At 46.1% G+C, this 25,071-nt stretch overlaps 1 long non-coding RNA gene across 5 annotated transcripts in view; it reads right to left on the bottom strand.

Annotated features, from left to right (window-relative positions):
* Nucleotides 1–387: 387 nt before the first annotated feature.
* LOC135409162 (uncharacterized) overlaps nt 388–25,071 on the bottom strand; it is a 275,200-nt gene continuing 250,516 nt past the window's right edge. For all 5 annotated transcript variants that reach the window (XR_010428042.1, XR_010428039.1, XR_010428044.1 and 2 more), the window contains 2 exons: nt 9,615–9,740; nt 388–2,174 (listed from right to left, as the gene is read on the bottom strand). This is a non-coding gene — a long non-coding RNA (uncharacterized LOC135409162). The remainder of the gene's footprint in view (nt 2,175–9,614; nt 9,741–25,071) is intronic.

Genomic DNA, 25,071 nt, shown 5'->3' with positions numbered 1-25,071 from the left:
AATGCGCGCCCGCCGACGGCCCGGAGGAGGGGTCTGCCGCGGGTGGGGCGGGCCCCGGGGCCGGGCGGGGCGCGCTGGGGGTGCGGCGGCGGCGGGAGAGGCGGCAGCGAGGGGCTCTGCGGCACCGGCTCCGGCAGCGTGAGTCGGTGCCGCCGCCCCGCCGCGCACTCCAGCTCTGATCCGCCGGGCTGGGTTGAGGCGGGGCGGGCGTCTGTGTGTGTGCCCATCTGTCTGTGTGCCCGTCTGTGTGCCCGTGTGCGTGCCCGTGTGCCCGTGTGCGTGCCCGTGTGCGCGGGTGCCCGGGGGTGCGCGCACCCGCGGGACACGGGCGCGCGCCCCTCGCCCGGCCGTAGCTGCACGCGCGTGAGCGCGCGGGCCCGCGCACGTGCCCGCCTGTTCCCGGCGTTCCCGCCCCTCCCGCTCCCAGCGGGTCCCGGCTCCGCGCGACAGAGCTGATCGGCCGGGCGCTGCTGAGCATCGCCTCACTCCCTCCCCTCCTCCTGCTCCTGCTCCTGGCGGCCCCGCACGAGCCGCCGGCCCCGCCACGCTCCGCCGGGCTCACGTGTAGCGCGGCTGCGGAATATCGAGCGCAAACAGCGCTCCCCTCCCGGCCCCGCTCCGCCGCCCGTGCGCTGGGAGCACCTGCCGGGAGGGGCGGCCGGGCAGGGGCTCCCCGGGGACGGCGGGACCTCCCCGTCCCCTGTCCCCGGTGGGGGGGACACGACTCACACACGCGGCAGCCGCAGCCGCCCTTGCGGGGTGACCTTCAGGGCGCTGCACAAACGCCACGCCGCACCCTCGGCCCAGCCCGCAGGGGCTTGGGGTTTCTCTGCAGGGACACCTCTGCGATCACAATTAACTACTGTGCCTTGATCCCATGGTACCATTACAGGACAGTTAAATTACATCTGGAAGTCCAAGCATATTGGTTTTACCTCTGAATTTCCTATTGGATTGCAACATTGTATTCCACATTTTCTTGCCCTTAAGCTCCTGATACTCTAACTCCATCCTCCTTTTTTTTGAGATCTGGGAATTGGGCTGAATGCGTGTAAGATGGGCCATTCCTTGGGACCACCTATCAGGTGCATGTTCTGGAGATTACCTGCAAGAATGACCTAGCCTGGAACTGACCACCACCCTACCACCCAGCCAACTCAAGCATGCTCTTCTCAGCTCTCAAGAAGTGGCCACCATTGTCTCCTACCCTCCCTATGCCATTAAAACTAGTAGTCAGGGGACAAGTCATATTGTGGTCCCCTTCTCCAAGTGATCCATGGCTACAGACCAGAACCAGCCCCTGAAGCAACTGAGACCTACTTTTTTAGGCTGTCAGCCTTAACTTACTGCATCCACACTGGGTCTGGATAGGCCAGATACCCTCAAGGTCACACTACCATTCATGGCAGTGGCTGAGCATGGCCTCCTTAGCTTCAGGCATAAGACCAGATTTCTCAAAGCCATGGAGGTTAGAGGCACAGAGAGGTCATGTGCCTAGAAGGCTGTATTTAATTGGGAGTGTCTGCTTTGCTGAATGCTCCGTGATAAATTATACATGATCAAAGGGAACCAGGTGTGCCACATGGATTTGCATCCTGCATTAGGAGAATCAGCTCTCAGTGATGTTTGTGTGATGGGAAAGAACTGGTCAGCCACAGGGAAGAGGATAACTGGAATCCCTCTTTTCTCCTTGGTGTCTGGTCAGAGCTGGTCTTTCAAAGAGACCTGCTGATGGTGGGTGATAACAAAAGCAAACATAGACAGCAGTATCTGATACACAAGTGATCATCATCTACGCTGCAGGGAGGACAGTATTAGTTACAAGTTAAGGCAGCTGTGATTACAATCAAGCCAATAAATAGATGAGCACTGCTGAAGGAAAAAATACCCATTTTTAACTTCCCAGACCTCAGCACAGTTGCTGCTCTCACCAACTAGTCTGTTTTTCTCAGCTGCTGGGATGCCCAATCTGCACTGGCCACTGGGGAACTGAAACACTAATGCCCTGGGTACAATTTACAGCCCAGTTATACTACTCTACACAGGGCAGCAGTTTGGGAATTATGTATAGGTGCGTGGTGGTGTCACCCAAGCATCAAACCTACTCACCAGACAGCCTGCCCTTGAATGCTGTGTCTCGTGTTATCCATGGGCCAGGACCCAGTTCATCTGGTCTGCGGAGGAAAACACCACATGAGTTAGTTCAAGGCACATGCAACAGCAGCAGCTGGTGCAGCCCTCTCCTAATTACCTTCTGCCTGAGAAAGGGGGTCATCCAAAATAAAATAGGGATGGGATATTCAGGGAGGCTCACGGTGATACTAATATCAGGGAAGATTTGAACAAGAATACACTCTTCCACAGCATTATTTCCTGTGACTGCAGAGAATGAGTTTGGAGAAAGCAACTAGAGAGTATCTAAATAACTGTATCACAATTACACTGTAAACGGCCACCCAGAAACATGATCTTCCTCTGAGCACACTCACGCCTTCACTACAAACTCTAGTGGTGCTGGTGAACACCGAGCTGCGGGAGCTCCTGGCTTCATCAGTGTTTGTTCAGGGATCACTGGGAAACTCTCTCCTCTTCCTGCAAGCATCTGTATTTCTGTATAAATACACAGAGAAGTCCTGTTGGGTTGGCAGTGTCCAGCGATATCAAATCCTCATGACTGCACAGGTGGTGTGTGCAGGATCTGGAATGGGCAAAAGGCTCTCCGTGAGGGTTGCACACCACCCCTACAAGCTCTTTCACACAACCAAAGACTCTGCCCCATGTGTGCTCAGTACACACACTTTACTTGATGTCTGTGAATTATCCTCTCAGAATCAGCAGATCTAATAGGCAACAAGGTGCCAAATTTTATTCAAATTTACTGTTTGTTTGGCTGTGCAGATATCAATCAGGCCGTCTCTAAGGCCACTACTATATGATCTGATCTTTTAAGGTGATAAGGGCCTGAGGCAACATTGGAAACTGCCAAGAACAAAATGTGCAAAGCAATGTATGTCCAAGAGATTAGCTGCAGGATGAAGGATGGGGCTGGGGAAAGCTGTGCACCAGCACCTAGGAAGGAACAACCTACAAGACAGAAGTTGCTAAGGGTTTTTCTCACTGCCTTAAGCAGTTAGCATGTGAAGAGCACCCTGATTTTCTCTGGTGGGTTTGGGCATAGCCATCAATGAGATTCCTGCTTCCTTTGGGTCTCCTGCCTTGTGCTACTGGGAGAAAGGACTTAGGGCAAGAAAAGCTGTCTCACTATGGAGCAGGAGGATGAACAATTACTTCTAATGTAGCAGCAAAAAGTAGTGCCCAAGCGCAGAGCAAAACAAAGTAATGATTTATCTGGCTTGGTGACTATTTGTAGGGGAAATGAGACTGTGCTGCTGGCAGTCACATACAGGAATTCTGGGAAATGTGTGATCTAGAAACATCTCTGATAGTGGCTGTGGATGATCTGCAGCAGGAGTTAGGCATGCCAGGGTGGGGAGCCTCTCACAGACTGCAGGACCAAATGCTAACCATAAGGTGACAGAAGATTGTGAAATGGCCTCAGAAAGTTACTATTCATGGGCTGCCACTGCAAGCACTGCCACTGGGGCTCCTCGGGCTGGCATGCCCAGGAGGTGGAAAGGGCAGTTGGCCAAGAGCTTGGCACCAAGCCTGCATCACACACAACAGGTGAGGCAGGGTGAGGAAAAAACAGGCAACAAGAGCTGCTGCAGCCCCACAGACCACGATCAAGATGCCTGGTGGCAAACAGGCATTATATACTCTTCCAGGAGCTACAAGAGGCCTTGAAGGGGAGAGGTGTGACCCTTGAGAGCTGCCCTCAGTGCCCCAGCAAGGCATGTGCTGGCGTTTCATACCCACATCAGTTTCTTGGTCTTACGGGACACTGCCTTAGGATTGTCCTCCAACTCTCTGCCTGGAAGGTTCACAAGAAAGAAAGCCCACTCAGTGGCTGCTACACGATTTAACATCGGCTCAAGCAGAATATGTAGTCTCAGAACACAGTATGACAAAAGTAGCTTTCAAGTCTTCCTTCTTTCTCTCCTTGTCCCCCTTACAGATGTGGGGTCACTAGGGATTAGACTTATAGACATATGCAGTGATCCTCTGAGCACAATTATTACACTTGAACAGATTAATTGTATGTAGCTATGCAAGCTGAGGTAACTAAGTTCAAAAATTCGTGAACCGGCAGGCACTGAGAAAGTAAATTTATGTAGAAAGAGCTTCCCCCCAAATCCAGATATGGGGCCACTATTCTTTAATATCAGTTCAATAGTTGTGTGGGAGTGCCTGCACAGCTCACACTTGGATAAAAACATTGTGGAAGACAACAGCTGATAAGATAGATAAGTGACTGTAAACAGCATGTACGGATGGAAAACCCAAAAGTGTCTGAGAGGGCATTTACCCCAAACCGATCTTACTGAAGAGGGAAACAATCACCAGGCCTTAGCTGATCACGCTAAAGAGGATGGCAACTGTCAGCTGGATTAAACAGTAACCAGGGAATGACAATTTTGAGACACAGAATGAGTTGATCTGAAAGGCTATATAAAAGAAACATAGAAAATGGTAATGGAGCAAGGAGAGGCCTCAGACTGTCAAAAGCCAGTCTGGCACATCACAACCACTGTTGGGCTCAGATGCAGCAGCTCCCCATTCATGAGACGCTGTCATAAGCTGGCACCCAGCATGTGGCCTGACCCTTTGGGAGGGTGTGCGTGACCTGCTGGCATGCCTTCTCACAGCAGGTGCATTAGCTGATTGTAGTGAGTAGCATGGGCACCCCCAGAGCTGGAGTGGCCACAACCCCAGTGGGAGCGGGGAGTAAGCGGGAGGACCTGTGCTCCCAGAAGTGGCCCCCATGCCACTGACAGAGGAGTTGGTGCCTGCGTGCCTGGAGATTAGTTACAAAAGTGTGTTTAGGAACTTGCAGGAATTTATTAGTGTTTTATAAGTGTCTAACCTTGTGGTTGAACTGCTGTATTGTTGGCATAGATCCTGAATGTATAATGCACGGAATATCCTTAATAAATCAATAAATCATTTCAATCCTGATTTGGTTTAACCCACGTGAGCTGAACCATTTTTCCCTGCCTCAATGACCAGTTGGTGAAGGCTTTTGAGTAGTCCTGGCAGGAGAAGGCCTATATGCTCAGTGACAGAAAAAAGATTCACCTCGTGTTGAAGTGGTGACTATGAGCAGAAAAAGGGAAGGTTTCTGTGGTGGACTGGCTGGCAGGTGGAGACAGAAAAGGGAGATGCAACAGAGACGATGTGCTGTGTGCCTGATGTTTGATAACTGGGATGGATACTTCTGGTGGACGGTACAGAATTCTGTTGGATGCTACAGTGAAATCTGCCAGCTGTCAACACTGGAGGCAACACATGGAGGCAAAAGCAACTTGTGAAGGCAGCAGAAGTCAAATCATATCACCAGAATTTCTCTTTTTGACTGATGCGGGAAAAATTACTCTGATCTCAGAGAAAATAATATGAAAATACTTTCTTGCATGAAATCCACCCTGTTTTCGTTGGCACATCTGGAAGTGATCACCACACAGGAAGCAGCATTATGCAGGAAGTAGCTATGAAGCTAGCAAGAACAGCACATGTTTTGTGACAGTGGACACCTGGAGCCCTTACTGCAGCAGCAACCAGTTTTCTGGTATGCAGCCACCAAACTTAGGCAGCTATGTGAATTCAGCCACAATTCTGGGGAACTGATATGGCTTCACCTCTGCTGGTCCTAACAAAATGGTCCCCATTCGGCTCCTACTGGAGATAGTAGCACGGTGCACCACTAAAACAGGCTGCCTTTAGTTTTCTGTCTTGGCAGTAAGATCGTGAAGCTTCACTCTCCACTCAGTCCTAACCATAAACTCTGATGGTGGGTTCTATTTGGGCACCAGCCTGCTTGTCTGCTCCAGTTAGAGCTCTGCTGTCTACAGCACCAGCCAGCCTGGGATATCCAGCATGAAACCAAGTCAAAGAATGAGAAATAAATAAACTCCAAAACTATTTTGAGGCCTGCTCTAATGGAGCTTAAAAACAAAATCAGAGTGGAAAAACATTTCTATCTTTAGCCATCAGGAGCAAGACTCATCTAAGCAACACCACACAGGAGCTGGCAATGGGAATAGTAAGTTAAGGTTCAACTTGTTCCTAAATATCAGTGGGATGCTACATGATTTACAATGCCAGCCAGAGGCCTTTCTCCTTCTCCTCATGGGAGGTCTTTTCCCTAAAACAACTCACAGATGTATGTGATAATTTTAAAGATTACTCCAGCGTTGTTTTTACTAAAAGTTCTTATCAACTGAAGGTAGATGTCTCTGCAAACAGAAAAGCCTGCTGCCCACTGTGGGCTTCTTGGTGGACTTTGCTTTGCTTTGGGTTGTCTGGTTCCACTGTGACATTCTGGGATGACCAACACTGTACCATCACTTGCAACACAGTGACATATCACAGGTAAAAACCGAACACATTTCCACTGGAGAATCTCTCTACAGTCCCGAACATGCAGTTATCATGACAAAAGACATCATGCAGCTGTGATGGAAACTGCCTGTCTTCATTCTGCTGATACAAATGTGGTGGCTTGGTAACCACATTGGAGTCTGAAATTCCCTTTTCTCTTTTAACCAGTCCTGTGAACTGGAGCAGATCACATAGCTGAGGCATTCGCATACAGGCCAAAGGAGGCAGACACACATCTAACAGGTGTTTAAAAAGCACTTTTCTCATTATAATTCTCATATAATTTCTTATTGTAATCAGTAGGAGCTAAGAACCTGACCTGTGTGAATGACTTGAAAAGTTGGATATTTTGTGGGTTTAGATGCTTGTGTACCTTGGAAAACCTGCTTTGCTTTTGTGCTCAGATAATCAGGATACATTTGACATGGTCATTTGTAGCAGACCTGTGTCAAAATGAATCCATTCTGCAACAGCATGATGGGATCTGGGCACTTGTGTCACTGGTGTCCACAGATTGATCAGGCATTTCTCAGAAAATCTCAGTTCTGGCTGAATAGGACACAAGTGCTGGGCACAGGGAAGTGAACACCACCAGCAAACCATCATGTCTGCACTAACAATGCGGCAGGTAGCATGTAGCGATGCTGCTGTTATTTACATGAGACAGTACTGTTGTTTTTCTGTTATTTAAACCCTATTTATCATCTGAATGACACAAACCCTTGGAGGATATAATCGTGACAAGACACTCAAGTCATCTAGAGTTTTGAGTTGCGCTTTTTTTCTCATGGGAAACATCCCCAAAATACCAACATGCAAATCTGTTCTTCTGCGCGTTAAAAGAATTCACCAGGCAACCAGGACCAGGAACTGAACAGAAATTCCTTTTTCTCCCCACCTATATTTTCTTTTGAAAAAGCAGTCACTACTGGTAATCAAAGATTAGCTACTATTGCCTGATGTTCAAAGCACTTCACAAATGAACACTCAATATCAAAATGGCCCTAGCTAACCTGTTTTATTATAAGCTAATTTTGGTGACCATAAGAACATAAGACTGGCAACACCTGGAACACACCAAAGGTCCATTTAATCCAGTGCATCTTCTCCAGCTGTGGTCAGTACCAAATATTTAGAAAAAGAGCTTAAGAAGAGGGCAAGTACACAGTGACCAGTGTGACCTCCCAGGTGCCAGTAGTCCCCCGCCTAGGGATTTCCCAAACCAGGCAGTACACTGACAGCTAAGTAAACTGGGCGTAGTCCTCACCTAATCTATGTCTCACTTTGGAGAAGCAGTTTGTATCCAGCATGTTGCACCACCCTCCAGCTCGGCAGTGTTACTGCAGACTCTGCAAGTTCACCTGAGTGAGCTTTAGAGGTCAACAACCGCACGGAGGTGACGGCAGTGCACAGCTGGAGCCTGCCCTGGCCTGTCCACTGCTGCGTCTCATTGTGGTTTGACAAGATGGTTGAAAGCTGTCCCTAGTCTTGCATTGTAAGTCACCACAAGCCTCAGGGGGCCCACAGATCAGCCGCCCCATGGGGTGTGCGGTGACAAGTGAACCATAAACTTCAGTGGACATGTGGTAGTTTGCCTGATGAGTGAGGTACCTATCTTACTGTCATGATGGTATTTGAGCAGTTACCCACATGTCAACACCACCAGACAACATACTAGCCTATAAGAGTACATAAAGAGCTCTGAATCTTTGACCTCAGGCTCCTTCTTCAAATGCAGCCTCCTAGCCCGTGGGAATTGCCTCTCATGTTTCAGCTAAAACAACCAACTGAGGTGGCCTCTATGTCACCTGTGGTGACTCACAGTCTGTCCTTGCTGCACGAGGCTTGCCACATGGAAAGACACATTCTGCTAGGCACATACTTAATTTATAAGCACTGATTATTGCATAATGGATTGGAGAGCAAAGGTCCTGGTCTATATTGTATTCAAAATGCCATCTGGAAAGAGGCTGGCATGGTCTGTAAGATGGCTGCTTTCTTAAACCTGATAGCTTTGTAAGAGAATCTTTCATTATTGATGAGGCAGAATTTAACGATAAAGATGTGTATTTTATTCTCAAGGAGAATGTTTTTGGTCACTGGGATGGTGATCAGTGGCTTAATTCCCATGACAAGCAGTGGGATGATTATCCTGTTATAAATGTAAAGCAAATAGTTTACTCAAAGAGCTTTAGATGTCATTAGTCTCTTAGAAAATGCATGTCAGTAGGTCTCATGTGACTTGGAAAGCAGTGTGGCTGTTTAATGTAACTTTTGCCTCCACTTAGGTCCACTGGGTGCCTATGACTGAGAGCAGCTGTCCTTATACTGACAGCCCTGTTCAGGTCATGGAGGCTTTGCCCTGCCTCTGAACTGACAGTCTGAAGCACTGGACAGATGCTGCTGTTTCAGTTCTTCAGCGTTTATCTCAGGGATCAGGTTTCCAGAAATCTGCTGCAGTTGAGTTCCCATAATGAAATGGCACAGCAAAGTCACCCACATCAGGCACTCGAAACAAGCCTGCAAATCCTCCTCTCTCCTCTTGACTTCAAAACACAGTGAAGAGTAAATGCATATATACTGTTATGGCCCCATTTCTTGCTGGTAGGTACGTGTGGGACATGGGAAGCTGGTGGCAGAAGAAAGAGCAGAACCAGTGTTTTGGTACCTTGGATATGGCTCCATGCAGGTGACGGCACCGTCCTTGCTAGCTGGTATGTGTCTGGGAGAAGGCTGCAGCTGGGAGCCTCACACAGAGCCACGTGCAGCTGCCCAAAGCCTGTGTGTGCTGCACTCACAGGAGAGAACTACACGCATTTGGCCTCCTGCCTCCGACAGAACAAAGTGCTTTCTAGGTATCAGTGAACTGAGTCTGGCAGCATTGCTTTTCTAAGGTGGTGAAGTCCCCGTTTCATCAGAGGGAAAAACTATGGGTTTACCTACATGAAGATACTCCAGAATCCTAATTTGAATGAACTTTGCAAGCTAATGAAACTTTTAAAAACTTAATTAAATCACATTAAAGCCTCATGTGGGCATTTTAACTTAAGAAGAACATTTAATTTAGCCCACCATTATTCTTACTAAAGGTGTCCACTTTAATGCAGATGACTCACCTATTTGAAATGCGTGCTTCTAGTTCACCTAGATGACTTTTCCCTCCATTTTCCATTGTAAAGAAGCCATTCAAGAGAGAGAAGGAACTTGCTTGGGATCATCCAAAAGAAGTGCCAGGAGCAGAACTGTGGGAGGCCAGACATACATGAGTATTCAGGTAAGAAGCTTTTCTCTCCACTGTCATTCTAGAACTGCTGGAAGTGCTTTTTGCAGATCTAGCCCCACTGCACTCTTTTTCTGCCCCTTACAGATCAGGCTTTGCAACAGACTCAAACAGCAGAGGCAAGACAGGAAGAGTGAACTAGCTGGTGTCTTGCTCCAAGCAACACAGTGTAGAAAATTCATGAAAATGCCACGGTCCTTTGAGACTGCAGCCTAGGGATCATTTATTCTGCCCTTCCAGTGTAACACAGACAGTATAATTTCATTCCATTACTTCTTCAGTCAGCCTGATAGTTTATCTGACTGAAACATAAAGTCAGAAATTTGCTGCAGTCAAATTTTCCAGGCATTTCGTTGGATACATGTTTTCCATTAAAACCAATTTTCCTTTTAGAAAACTACTTTTTTATAATCTTTTTCTCCCTCTGACAGACATGCCTTTCTGTGCAAAACCATAGTCACCGCTTTCTTGGGGATGCAGCTTTGGCCTATAGCATTTATTTTTTTTTTAAAAGAGGGGAAAATCCTATATCTTTCCAGGAGCCTGAAATTATTACACTAGCATGAATGCAAATTTCTTCTAACCTCAAATACCTCTCTCTTATTGTCACTGCTATACCTAGGTTCTTGAGGACATAGAGTGAGTCCATTTGTCTACCTTAATATGCCAGCAAAGCAGTCAGAACAGAAATACCAAAGCCTGCAAGTTTTACAGGATGATCCCAGCCTCAGGCACTCCGCAGGAGCCAACAGGAGAATCTGGTGGGCAGCTTAAAGACTTCTTCATATATAAACCACAAATTTAGACTTTTCCCTTCCCCCAACCAAATGGCAGAATGAGGTTGGGCAGTGTAGAGAGATTCAAATACACATTGGAATAAAACATAAAAATGAGCAAGACAGAAAAATGGTGAATAGCATCTATAGGCTAGGTAATTTACTCTCAAATATTATAGTCTTAATTTGAGATTTATTTATTCTCAAATATCAGACTAGACTTACTGTGCTGGACTGTTTCCGCATTCTGGGATCATCAGTAATGTTCAGAACATATATATAAGCACTTTTCCAGTACTGGATCTTCACACAATACTTAGGACAAGAGCACTACTTCTTACATTTTCCTAAAGCAGAAAGTGAGAAATGGGAAAAAGTGACTTGGCCTTGGCCACACTAGACAGATGTTTACCAGAGAACTGGAGGCAACACTCACAAATCAAACTATAGTTATACTTTGTTTGGCACCATAACACATAGACCCATCTGTCTGAAGCTCACAAGGTCCACAGGAGAGCTGGGCACAGTCCTCAGGTGGAGGTCTGTAGACAGACAGTTCTCTTGCAACACTCATAGACACCCACCCATCTTGCCTTCTCTATTGCCAGTATCCCTTGGATCTAGATCTTTCCTCAGGCTGCCAGTCCTCCATCTGGAAAACTACAGTGCTCTGAAAAGCCCTGTAGAAACAACGTTGGAGTTATTAACCTCTCAGGGACCTATGCCTAGACCCTTATTACAGCACCCTTACATGAAGTTGAATAAAACAGCATATTCAACTGAGTCTATGACAAATGCATTAGTTTGCCTAATTTTCTCATCTGCCAAAGGACAGAGTTGGAATTATTCTTTCTGAGCAAATGAGTTTTAGCTTTTCTCATTAGGTTTTCATAATCTACAGTGCACAGACTGGGAGGAAAGAGCTTTCAGCAATTTTGGCTAAAAATAAAATGACTAAAGGTTAAAATCCTGAGCAGGAGGGAAGGTGTAACTGGTCCAGAGAAGTTTCCAACCTCCTTCTAGCAGTCTTGACTGCACGAAGAGTTTAACAATGCCAAAAAATGACAGAGCCAGACAAATCCTTACCCAGGTAGTGGAATGGGCTGTTAGGTCAGATACTGTGACTGACACAGACTGATCTAATATAAATAACCGACTTAAAAGATGAAGGGCTTATCTGTACTGAAGTGTCACTTTTACCTTGGTTATGTCACTTTAGATCACTCTGGTGAGCTAACTTTATGGTGACACTAGAGCTGTGAAATCTCACATGGTCTGAGGCAGACACAGGGATCTATTACATAGCATGGGGCATCCTGCATACATGTTCGCATCTGTCTTCTGACCTAAAGGACCATCCATTCTCCTCCAAACCACAGCACTGTGCTCTGTGTGCTGGAATTGAAGTAAGCTGAGTTGAACGCACTCTTGGTTGCATGGATGCACTATCTGAAATTAGAGGCAGGTTAAAAGCCTCTCATGTGTCCTCCTCAAGCCTAACTTTGCAATAGATGCCTACCTCTCCCAGGAGTTGCACCAAGGACACCAGATTACCATCTAGATTGAGTAGGTGCCAGCACCACACAGCTGGAGTCGCAGCCAAGCTGGACTGTGTACCCTACCATGCCTGCACCACATGATACATTCAAGGTAGGGCTTGCTGGTACAGCAGTGAAAGCCACAGCTAAGAGCACAAAAGGAATACATCCCTTAAAATGAAATGAGGTATTGAGAGAAATATTTTTTTTTTTGGCTGACATAACTGTGTCAAAACCAAGGCTTTAACAAGCTCTTTTTTTCACACTCCTATCCAGCTCAGCTTCACAAGCAAAGTGATGAAATGTAGGCCAAATGCTCTGCAGAGACAGCTAATCCTTTTTATTCATATGAGAGCAATCAAATATACAGGATTGACCATAGGTAGTGTATGTTGCAGCCCATGGACAACGAAAGCAGAACATGCTTCCCTGTCTGCTTGTTCTCCGGAAAGTGGGACACGTGTTTGCTTGTGCACAATCAAGAGCATGGATGGGGCTTTGGGAACCCAAAGAGAAGGTCACTCTTACACATCTCCACACAGCATCACCTGCCTTGCCCTGGACTGCAGCTCTGGGACATCGGCCCAGAGATTGCCGGTCGTGACCAAAGCACACACCCAAGGGGAATGAGGGAGCAGTGGGAGAAGGAGAGGGCCTGTTGCAGGTGCAGGGAAGCCCTTCCTCACAAAGGCATACGCAGCACGCAGGTCCCCAGACTGCTGTTTGTCACACCACATGTGACAGAGAAAACGAGACTTAAGGAAGATGATGCCACTTGTAGTATATATCCTATGGCAGATGAGCTGTAATTCTTTGTCTGTACAATGTTAGAAAGCGGGGGTGGTGTTTTTAAAGATATTTTCTATACTGCAGCTAAGAATGGCAGGTTTCACAATGAAGCTGTTGTTCAATTAAACGTGAATCAGTGTGTTTGCAGACCTGACTGATATAGGGAAGTAATAAAACAAAGACACTAGAATTTATCAGTAATTCTTACCATTCCTTAACGATGTTTCTAATCTATGCCTTTGACCCTTCAGTAATTCTACTTGGTTCTCTGCTGCTGTAACATTTACAAAGTAACTGAAAATTTTATGCCAGTTGTTAGCTTATCATGTTCTCTTTTCAACAGCCCAAGACAAAGGCCAGTATATCATAAAATAAAAGTCCAACTCCATATTTAGACTTCTGAGTAAATGACTTGAATTTGAAATGAGCAGAGCTCACAATCTCTCTCACTGCTTTTAACAAAAACTCAGGGGTTCCTGAAAAATAAAGTCTTTTATCAGACTTTCAGATATGGTCTTGGGGACATGGCTTTTTATGCATAGGCACAGGCCTTCAGTGAATTTCGTGCCATTAGTACAGGTATTGGGCAGGGACACTCCTTAGACCTCATGAGGATGTTTGTGCTTTTTCTTTCAAATCACTTGAGGGACAGCTTTGCATTCCATCAGGCTGGTTTAGCCCTAGAGGCTGGATAACCAGAGACTTCTGTTGGCCTATGTATGGGTCTGGACAGCAAAGGTGGGTGAGCTGTCTTGCTGGCATCAGTCCTGCAGCAAAGCCCTGTTTTCTGCCAGTGAGTTACAGACTGGTGTGGAGCACAGCCTTGACACACACCACCTCCACAGCAGAAACACCTCCCTGGTAAAACTCACTAGTGCTGGAAAAGTGTTTGTACAAAGCTATGGCTGAAAGACGAGCTCTTTTGACTACACCTGCTCTCTGAGCAAGCATGGTCACGCTCGTATGTCAGTACTCTACGTTGGTAAAGCTTTCACTTCCAAGAAGAGAGAAGAGTTAAAACATTGGCAGACCTATTCACGCTATTGTAATGCGATTTAAAATTGGGACTTGCGTTGGTATGGATTTGGTTAAGTGAAAAACAACCTCCTCTTGACACATATGCATAACCACAACTTTTGCACAGGCATGCAGCTGTAGATGAAACACCAGCTTGAAAAGTCTTGGTGACCTCTGGGCAGTTTGCTCACATGGGAGGATTATGCAGAAGGAACCGCATAAAATAAAGTTATGAAGTGGCAGATTCAAAGCTAACAAAAGGAAGCGCTTCATCAAATGCATAATTAAATTCTGGAGCTTGCTGCCAACAGTGCTATGGATGCCTAAAACAGATTTCAAAAAATGATTTTACAAAGCTGTGGACAGAGCTATTAAGTGCTATTAAACAGCAAGATTCTAGGAAGCTTTCAAGAACCCACAGCCTGGCAACTACACCAGAGAATTACCACTACATGCTTGCCTTTCTCGTATAGTTTCCCTCTAAATATCTGCTATCAACCACTGATGAAGAGAGGATACTAGAGTAGACAGACATATAGAGTGATCTAATGTGCCCATTTTTAATTTAAAACTTCCTACGTTGGCAATGATTTACCTTAATGATGAGGGTTGTGAACCACAGGGATTCACCAACTGTTTTATAAGTAGCTGAGCCATCCATGGAGCCCAGGCAACCTCTTCAAGAGACCAGCTCTAAATCAATCAGGAGATAGTCATGTCATGTTCTCCCCAGGTTAATTTATCCAGCTGTTTGCCCCCAGGAAGGTAGAACTTCTCAGGAACTTAGTTCACCTGTTGCAGGCATACCCTAAGGGGTTCACCCAACTCAGATGCAAAGGATTGCAGCAAGCAAAGATATTGATTCCACGTCTCCCAAGTGCTTTACTGGCACCCAAACACCTGATCTGTTGTGCTTCTCAATTCAGGAGATAAGTGCAGGAGAAGGAGAAGGAGGTAAAATAGGTAAGAAATAATAATTGTGCAATTGGCTAAAAGGATATTGCAAACTTTTATAGGTTGGCATATCATCAACCCCCCACCCCATCCCTGAGGTTTACAGTGCACACCTCACTTTGATGGCCTTCTTTGTTAGTGTGAGCAGTCCTCTCTGCACAGAAAACTGAACATGCCTGGGAATTGTGCTGCAATAGTGGTCGTTACTGCTGGTATACATGAGGTCAAACTCTGTTCTAGCAAGGAATTTGTCCTCTGAGCTGTAACACGGGTTGGACTCGGGTACACAGGTGAGACAAAAACATGCAGTAACATGGTTAGCAGAGAACTAGGCTGTAACATGACCTCTTGGCATAGAGATCTGCCTGCGTAAATGCCACTCCGGGCATGACAGATGGAGGGAAAGGAGTTTCCAATGCTGCTACATTTTTCTATTGCTCACAAATGTAACAGATCCCAGTCTGCTGTGATTCCTCCGAGTTTTCCCTGAACCACTGTAACACCTTATTATGTGCTACTTGGCCCCATGGGCAGGAAACCCCTGAGGTAACTCCCCAGGGAACACCACTGGGAAAGGCAGGTTTTAATTCTGGTTCTGCCCTAGGATTTCTCATCGCTGTTTAGGAAACTGAAGAGGTGACATCTCTGTGCCTCCACTTCTCTCTTGTAAAGCAGGGCTTGCGGCAGTTTTTAGCCCCTCAGGAATGTGAAGAGAATGCAAAGATTTGAGGGAAGCTGTGAGGTACTCAGATTTGGTGGTACCAGAGACTACCACAGCACATGAGACAGGCAAGCCCTGTGTATGGCACCTGATGAGCAGAACCAGGATGAGCATTTTCACCAGGGCAGGTGGCTGCAACTGAGGCTCGCCCTGCCTGTGGCAGGCTTCCTGCATGAGCTGAGATAAATCCAGACTTTTGTCTCTTCCACTATGCTCAAGCTTTGCCCTAGGATGGCAGCAGGACAGATTGCTGACCTGTGTAACGCTGGGTCAATAGCTCAGTATCCCAGCTAGGAGAGGACTCTGCACCAGCACCACAAGCACCTTGTCCTGGCACAGCTGCAGAGCCCAACGTCAAAATCTCCCCCCTCCAGGTCACTGCTGGGAAGAATTACAGTTTCTTAAGATTTCCCCAAATAATCACAAAAGTACATGTTCCAGAACAACTTGTTCTACCTCAAGGCATGTGGTTATTTCATCTAGTGGTGGGCATTGGAGGAGCTACTTTATCATCAGCTGCAGCAGGGCTGAACTGTTTCCTGATGTTGATTAAGGAAATAAAAGTCACCAAACACAGTTCTTCCTGAAGTCCTTGTGTGAAGCTCTTCCTCTCTGCATGCTCCCTACTGATTGCACTGCTTTGCCAAGCCTTTTTAAAGCTCCTCCATTGTTCTTCGGGTGCTGTCAATCAATCACGGTTGCCTGTGCACACTGGCAAGCTTTGCAAAGGCAAATATGCAATTGAGATCCTTAATTAACACCATGTAAGGTTCAGATGTATTCACCGGGGAAGGGATGTGTGAAAGAAATCAAGGAAAAAACAGAGCAGAATGGGGGGAAGGGATGGACCCTTTCCAATGATTTTATCTGCAGAAAGATATAATTAAGCTAGAATAATATGCAAGCTTGTTTAAAAAGAAAATGAACATCAAGAGAAGCTGAAGCTAACAACCAGCTGTGTCCTCTTTGAGAGTTAAATGAATTAGCTCCAAAGGCAGAAAAGAAGACGAAAAATAGGTTTTGTGTATCTTAAAGAAAGTGAAATCTACACCCACTGGTATGACACTGCAAATCTTCCACTTAATTTGCATCACAGGGGCAGGTCTTGTCACTAATAGTGGGAAATGTCTCCCTATTTGCCCGTTAAAAACATATGCTTTGCTTCCTGTTGTTGACAGAACTAGTCCTACCCTTCCACTTTCTCTCCAGACCAACTCAGGCTTCCTCTGCCAGCTTTGCTGCCTGGAGTATGTCTGAAAGGCAGTGCTGAAGGCAGGGTGACCAACAGGTAGGCTGAATTTGAGACTGAAGGAAGATGATACCATAATGTTCATCAAGATCTCACTGGGGTGAGGGGGAGCATGGTGAAACGTGTTAAACTGTCAGTTTGAAAGAGAACCTTTAGGTAGTGATTTTGAATGTGTTTAAGAGAGTTAGCTACCTAGGTGATCTTCTCAGCAAGCTGGACACTCAGTTCCTCTAGGGTGTGTCTACACTAAAAGGAGTTTTACAGCATATGTATATATTGCTAGAGCCATGACAAAAATGTTTCAGTAATGGAGATGCCATTCATACCAGAGAGAAGTTATTTTCTCAGCTACCTGAATAGACTAAGCTGCCTTTTTTTTTTTAAAGCATAATTGAAATTATTTTAGAGCCAGCACTGTGATGAGTGTGGCGCATATTCTCCTGTATACCCCAGCTAGTATACCCCAACCAAACAGCAAAAATTTTCAGTACTGAGTAATCCATATGCATATTATCAATACCACCATTACCCTTTAGAAAGGGAAAAACAAACCCGGGGACAAGTATTCACTCCAGTGTGAGCAGTCACACAGCTTTGCTGAGGAGACAACAGCAGCAACTCCAATTTTCCCACTTCTTATTTAATTTTTCCCTTCAGTGGTCTGTTTTCAGCCCTCGGGACCTTGAGGATGCCAATGGTTCATTTATGATTGAGAAGTTTCTACCTCCGTCTAAGTACTACCAGAAAAAAAGTTTATACCCATGAACTAAACCCATCAAGAAATCACAATCCAATCTGCAAACTCTGCAGGACAATGAAGAAGCTGAACAGCCTTCAGAGCACAAACAACACAAAGTGCCTGAACTCCTCCAAGTCACAAGCAGTGACCTGTCGGTTTTCCCTCACTGCTGTAGTTGTCTATTAAACAGACATGTAAAATATTACACTACTGCGGATGAATTTGCACAAATGTTTGTTTTTCCTTCTTTCTTAGCTGAAAGGTGGGAAGAAAAGCATGCATTTCTGTAGTCCTGGATACAAAACTGGTTTTGCCTAAATGTAGAGCAAACCGAAGGATCTATTTTTTCAGCAGACTGACTGTTTTTCGAAAGGGAGTGACCAAGTAAGCATATATTGCTATGATAAGACTGAGAAGACCAAAACAGGTGAAAGGCTATCATTCCTTGCCCACTTGAACCCTCTCAGGTCTGGCTGAGATTTAACCACTCCTTTGACAACAGTCCAGCCCATTCATGTGAACAATACACGAGAACTCACAGCAAAGCAGGGAGTAAGAATTCCTAAATGCCTGTGTTGAGAGGGTTGAGAGAGCTTTTCTAATTGAAGACATGATCTATCAATCACAGTTTACTTTAGTGGAGGGCAGTGAGAGTGGACTGGTCAATACATGTCAGAACACAGACAAAAATGAGATTAAAAATTTAGAGATGTGGAGATCTTAATTATTTTGGGAACAGGACAGGGCAGTAACTAATGTCAAGCAGTTTTTGAATACAAGGATGAGCACTTGAAGTGCTGGAAGACTTTCAAATAGAAAATTAATAAGGGACAAGCGGAATAATGATATATTGTTATACACTTTATATGCAGATATATAAGGCCTGTGTTATTCTTTAAAAAGGGACAAATAGCACATAAAGAAAATAAGCAGCTACAAAGCAAGATCTGGACTCATAACTTATGTACCAATGCAATTACCTTCCCCCCTTAGTTTTATTTGGGAGAAATGATTTAAAATTCCTTGAGTTTTTAATTGCGGTTTCTCAGGCATTTCTAATGGGTCATATTTCAGCTGCAGCACAGTGTTTCTGGCCTTCTATTTAAGTAATACTTTGCTTTGGCAAAGAGAACAAACATGGTCTGGGAACAGTCTACAATCTCCTCCAGTCAAATTCACAAACATAATTCTAGGCTTTTATCTCCTGCTGGAGTCTGCTGCTGAAAAAATTACATTATTATATATGTGATTGTTAAGGTAATCATAAAATATGACATATTGACTTTGTTAAAATAAACACACACCCCCACCTGCCCCCCAGCTAGCAAAACCATCTTAGTCTACATCATATTTTGGTCAGCTCTGACTGGCAAAACACTTCTTTGTCATCAGTGGCACACTAGGATACTTTATCCTGGGTTTTATCCATGTACTCTGGAATGTTTGACATGACTATAAATAATTCAGTGCTGACACATAGATTTTCAAAAAGATTTAGTCTCAATTATAATGCAAGATAAAGCCAAGTGCCTGGTAGAAAGAAGGCAGCATGAGAACCATGCTCTAACCATTTTCTTCACCCGAGTGACTAAGCAGTGAAGATGGCCCTTCTGAGACCACATCTTTATGGGAAAATGCACCCAGTTGAAAAGCTGGAATAGGTAGAGCTGGTGGAAAATCCCTGGCACAGCTCACAGCCCCCGATGGGGGAGTCAGCAGCAAACATTTAACATTCCTAGCCTGAATAGACTGACTTCCTTTCCACAAGTCCTGGCTTGTGGAAGGCAGAATGATCTGAGACAACGCACTTACAGGACACATTTCTCACTGGAATGCATTGTGGAAAACAAGAGGTTAAAAAGACCATATAATCTGTAGTAAGAGGGGTGGGAAGTTTTCCTGCTCCCAGAATACAAGCAGCCTGTGAAAATTCCCAAAGAAGAGAGGCCCAAGAGGAAGCTTCTTAATTTTGTCCACACCATCAGGGCCTCTAGGCAAAAGGAATTTAAAAAAGAAAAGGAAACAATCCAATCTGGCTTCATCCTTCTAACCTGATAATAGTAAAGACCAAGTCTTGGCTCAAGATCTAGGATTTGGTATTTCTGCTTGTTCCAGGGAGGCTTCTTTGGCTTAATGACCTCCAGAGTAGGAAATCCCAGCTGAGACTGATTGGTAGAAGACAGGGGATAGCTGTTCTTGCCTGTTGCCCTTTTCATCATTTAATGCCAGTCCTCAGAGCAGAAGGGGCACAAAAAGCTGTTAAGGCTAGGACCATGTATATCTGGCCTCCTGCATGACATTTAGGCAAAATTCCTGTCAGCCACACAGAACTGCCTCAGTGGCAAAGCGTGCTGCTGCATTTACAGCAACATCAACTTTCCTTCTGGAGTTCAAGGAGAAAATGCTGCAGAACAGGACTCCCACCCTTGGCTTTTTCCAGTACCTTTAAGGGCAGCTTGGGACAGCAAAAGAGAGTGACCGTGAGAGTCATTTTTCTGCAAGGACACTGCTCCCCTGCACACCAGCCCGTGGCACCCGCTGTTGCCCAGGGCGGTGCCAGGCACTGACCCTGTGCACACGTGGCTGGAGCTGACGTAAAGCACCTCTGTCCTTCCACTTGGCCTTGCAGAGACACCTCACGTGCGATAACTCTGCCCCTGCTCCATCGGTCACCTGGGCCGACCTGCAGCTGGACCTGGCACCCGTACATACTCTTTCCTGCTCGCTCTGGTGCCCCACTGGCTTCCCACTGCCCACGTGCCAGGATGTGGCCCTTCATCAGTGGAAACCTATTCCCTTGCCTACGTGGCCCAGCCCAGCTCCACAAAAATCCCAAGGAGGAGCAGGGTGCTGCTACCCTGCTGCTGCCGTGCCCTGAGGAGGTGCTGGAGGACAGCCCTGGGGCTGGAGCAGTCTGGCACCAGCTCTGGTCTGGTATGCTGACCAAACCAGTTACACCAGCACCGCTGTCCTCCCAGCCCCCACACTGAGCTCCCACACTGAGCTCGCCAGGACACTGGGAGGCCTTCAGGCAGACAGGGGTGGGGATGGGACCTGTGGAGCTGCTGCAGCTCCTTGTTGGGTATTATCCAAGAAGGAAAGCCACGTGGTACCTTGACCCACATGGTTTGAGGCCAGCCATTACACCCACTTGCTAACATTGCAGGGTTAAGTTGTAGCATAAACAGGGCTGTGCTATAAATACTGGTACACAGCTTAACTAAGCAAAGACCATCTAAAGAAACAAATGTGAAGCTCTCCACTGGGCTGTAGTTATCCTTATGCCTCCCATTTTCCAAGATGAATACTATTTTGTCTCCCTGCTCATAACAGCCTTTTAACATCTTGGCCTTGGAGACCTTTCTAGTAAAATTTCCCATGTCTCCCAGCTAGTTCCCTTAGGGCCAGGACTCTTTCCAGAAGTCCTGTTTGTTCCTTTCCTTCAGATATCCCTACTGTAGCCTGGGATCACGCACTGATCTCATTTTTCTTGTCCATTTCTTTTGATACCTCCTTAACCCATCTTCTCCTCCCATTTCCCTCTTCTAGTGCTCTGCTTGTTCCCAGTTTCAGAGAGGGTAAAGCAGAGATTCTGCTGTGGATTCTGAGGGGATGTGACAAATGTTCTTCTGCTGGGAAGAGAGACTGAGAGAGAGAGAGGAGATGTGAAGCCTGACTTGCCAGGCTGATGACCAGGCATTTTTTCCATGGCAAGCTTTTCTGAGGACTGACACGGTGGGTAGAAAGCAAATGGCTTTCAGAGATAAACAACTAGTGTTTCACCAAAGGTGACAAGGAGCATGCATGACCAGGCCAGGTCAGATGTGTGGCTTCAAGTCCTCTTGTCTGTCCCAACACCCTCCACTCTGCTGTGAGCCATACATCAGCTCTCAGCGTGAAAGACATCTGGTTCATAGTAGAGAGTGGACTTTTCCTATCAGTTTCTGTGGCTTTCACTGCTTTTCCTCCTCATCCTTGTGAAAGAAAGTATATTATCCTCTACTTGCACTTACAGGTGATCAGAGGTTGCCCTTCGTGAGAGATGATTGCTTGGGTCAGAACTCCTGGGTAGATGTAGAGCAAATGTCAGATATGAAGGGAAAATTTCCAAAACACAGTAATTTCACACCACCAGGTCAAAGCCCTTCTCTTAAAGTAAAGGTCCCTACCGTTTTCTAGGTGTTAATCCATTGATGAGTTTTCTACAAGCATAAAAACAACATAAGCATTACTGAATGAACTGACTTTATGCCAGGCACACATTCCCACACATAACTGCTGTATTGAAGTCACAACCATGCTTATCCCCTTCTCCCCTCCATTTTGACTGCATTTGGAAAGAGAACATGGTTCCCTGGGTACGAATGACACAAAATGCCAATGTCCTTCACTCATCCTTGCAACACACGTGGCAACACTGCTTTGACGATGCATCTGCCTTGGCCTGCAGCTCACCTGGTATTGGCTGTTGTGCAAGTGCTTCCTGGAAACCCTGCAGTGTTTTTCCTCTGAAGCCGGCAGGGGCTGAAATTGGGTCAGGTTCTGAATGCAGATCACTGTAGGGTGAGGGTAGCTGGCTGAGCCAGTGCAGCTCTAATGCTTGCCTTTTCTTTCCCATGCATCACTGATCTGTACTGGAGTGGTGTCCCAAGCTCTCTGGGCAGCCAGGTGAGGAATAGGTAGGGAGGTCTCAGTTTCAGGGAGTTTATGCTTGATGCCATTTGGGTTACAGGGATGGGAGCTAAAGCCCCACTGGCTACCTGGAAGCCTCATCCAGCCATTGCCACCTGCATTGCCCACGTACCTGGGACAGCCCTGGCTGCTCACAGGACAGACCGTGCAAACATTGTAGACAAAATGTGCTCCAAGCTGTAACTTATTGCAACACTTTTGGGGTTATAACTTAGATGTGCATTGTGAAAAACAGGCAGCAGAAGGGGTGAGAAATCAAACCCCCTGTGAGTGCCCGAGTGGCTCCTGTATACTCTAATAGCCTCTTCACCTTACTGCACTACTCCCAGTGACCTTGACTTCAGCAAGAAGGCTGACAGCTTAAGTGAAGCACAGACTAGCAGTGATCAGGTGTCAAGTTCCAGTCAGTGACTGCCTGCAGGATGAGCAAAATGACTTTTAATCCTCAGTGGTTCACATCTCACTTGCAATGGGCCCAAATTAGCTGTTTGGTTATGGGGCTGAGATCTAAATAGGTGACTAAAACTGCTCTAACCCAAGAGAAAGGGCAAGAATTTGGGAGGCTCTGGCATAACTACTTGACCTGCCACAAACCCGTCACATAACCATGCCAAAGTCATCCAGTTTTAGCCCTTCACGTTGCTTCCCTGAAATCGGGGCAAGCACAGCAGGCTGCTGGGGGTTGGTACTCTGAGGTCTGTAAGAAGTTTGGTCATTGTAGGTGACACGTGCCCCAGAAAGGTCCACAAGAAAGAACTGGCTAGAATTAACACCTGCCCCTTTCCTTCAGCACTTCACATGTATGGGTGCAAAGTCCCAGTTCACTCAGAATGAATGCAGGACAGGGACATTTACTCCAGCCCTGCCTGTTTCCCATATCCTGTGGATAAGAAAAAACTTCAGGCACCAGAGTTGGGTACAAGTTACCCTCATCAATGCTAAATTCACTTTAAAAGCAGTATCATCAGTTTTTTTCTCACCTCCTCCCTCCCCACAAGTGCATGAAGTGTCTTTCAGGTAAAAGGCCATACCCAAGGATTCCTTGAGATGTTAGCACAGGAAATCTTCGGTTAGAGAAAGCTGCTGTTGTTAGGACAACATGTATCATAAACCCTGCCATTGCTGCATACTCCCTGCCTGGTCCCAACCACTCTCCTTATGCTTCACGGCCTCTCTCCCACTTGACAGGCTGCAAATGAGGTCAAATGCTCTGGAAATGGTTTGTGGCACTCTTTTCTGTATATAATAAAAAGCCCAAATGAAAGCATTTCTCAAGTCAGCATTATGTGAGCAAAGATGCCTAAACTGAAGTTTTGAATTAAAGGTGGTGTTGATCAAACTGCTACAGTTGACTGACTTTGCACGAACAAATCAGTCCATGAGTCAGTGAGTCATTCATCTCTGCAAGGACTGAGATGCCCTCCTCTTCCCCATCTGAACAGCAGATCTGGTTAATGACAATACATGACTTACATTTGCATCATGCATCCATTCCATAGCAGCTTTTTAGCTGCAAATAGCAAGGCTACATGTCTGGCCCTGTGCTGCTGCCTGGTGAAGGAGAAGGCTGTATATAACCTATCAGATATGCATCTAGAGGGCACAGAAAAATTGAGGGAAGGGAAACTAAGTCATAACATCTGGGACATGCCAAAGGTGTACTGCTAACAAACTGCAAAGAAAAATTAAATCCATGTGATTAGAACCAGCGCACAATGTATCCAGATCTCATGATTACATATCTCACTGAAGACATGGCCAGCAGCAGGTTTTTCTAGCAGTGGGGGCCTTTCCTGCTTCAGATATGAGATTGCCACCTACTGACCAATTGTCCTTACTTGGGGCAGTACCCTAGAACCCGACCCTCCATTCTCCCCTTATCAGAAAGACTCCACTACATTTAGTTTGTGCTATCTGATCAGATTGCAAACAGAGGTCATATAACTGTACAGACCATTAAGCACCAATTCACTTGGGCAGAAGTAAATGGCTCCATTTTACTGAAGTACTACTACTCACACAGTTCACCTTAAGCACAGGGACATTATCTCAGCAAGGCAATGAAGGCAATAAAAATGCAATCTGCCCAAGACATGGTTCTTGCTGGGGAGATCTGGATATGGAAAGTTTTTCCAGGTCTTTCCAGATCTGTGCTGCTTCATGTGTAATGGGAACACCTTGCGAGCAGCTAAATTTATGTGTCTGGGACTGGAATATTTGGACACATGTTGGTTTGTGGTACCCTGCCCCTATCTGCCAGATGCAGAGAGTAGGCTTTTAGATGACTTCTCATCCAAATGCATGTGAAAAAGTATCCCTGCTGGAAACCTCTCACTGTAGCACAGTTCTGTTTGTGCTGGAAAACCCAGCTATCACCACCCAACAAAGCAGCAGAGTGCTCTTGGAGGGGTTCTTCTCAGCAAATGTCCAAAAATAGCAGATATTGCAGAAGGGTAGAAGGTCACGTAACACCCATGCTACAACACTCTTCTGAGTGCTGTTCATTACCTACGACAAGCCAGCCACTCCTTTTCTTGTTGCTTGCTAGGCAGTTTCTAATTCACATAGTCTTTCTTTAGCTGCTGTTTTGCTGAGTATCTCACACATTTTTTTGAGGCCCAGTTTTCCTTCACAGAGCTGGGATAGCCACATTGGACTAAAATCTGCGCATTTCCGAGTTTTCTCTCTCATTTCAGTTACAGCCTCTGCCTCTGACTCAGACTGGTGTTTCTGATAGGATCTCAGAGAGGGAGGAAACAAGAATAAATAGCATCACGCCCTCCTCACGTGGGTTGTGGTGCAGAGCTGAAACAGAAGA

This window comes from Pseudopipra pipra, chromosome 2, assembly GCF_036250125.1.
Source record: "Pseudopipra pipra isolate bDixPip1 chromosome 2, bDixPip1.hap1, whole genome shotgun sequence".
In the NCBI taxonomy this organism is placed as follows: domain Eukaryota; kingdom Metazoa; phylum Chordata; class Aves; order Passeriformes; family Pipridae; genus Pseudopipra; species Pseudopipra pipra.
This window is presented reverse-complemented; position numbering and strand designations above follow the sequence as displayed.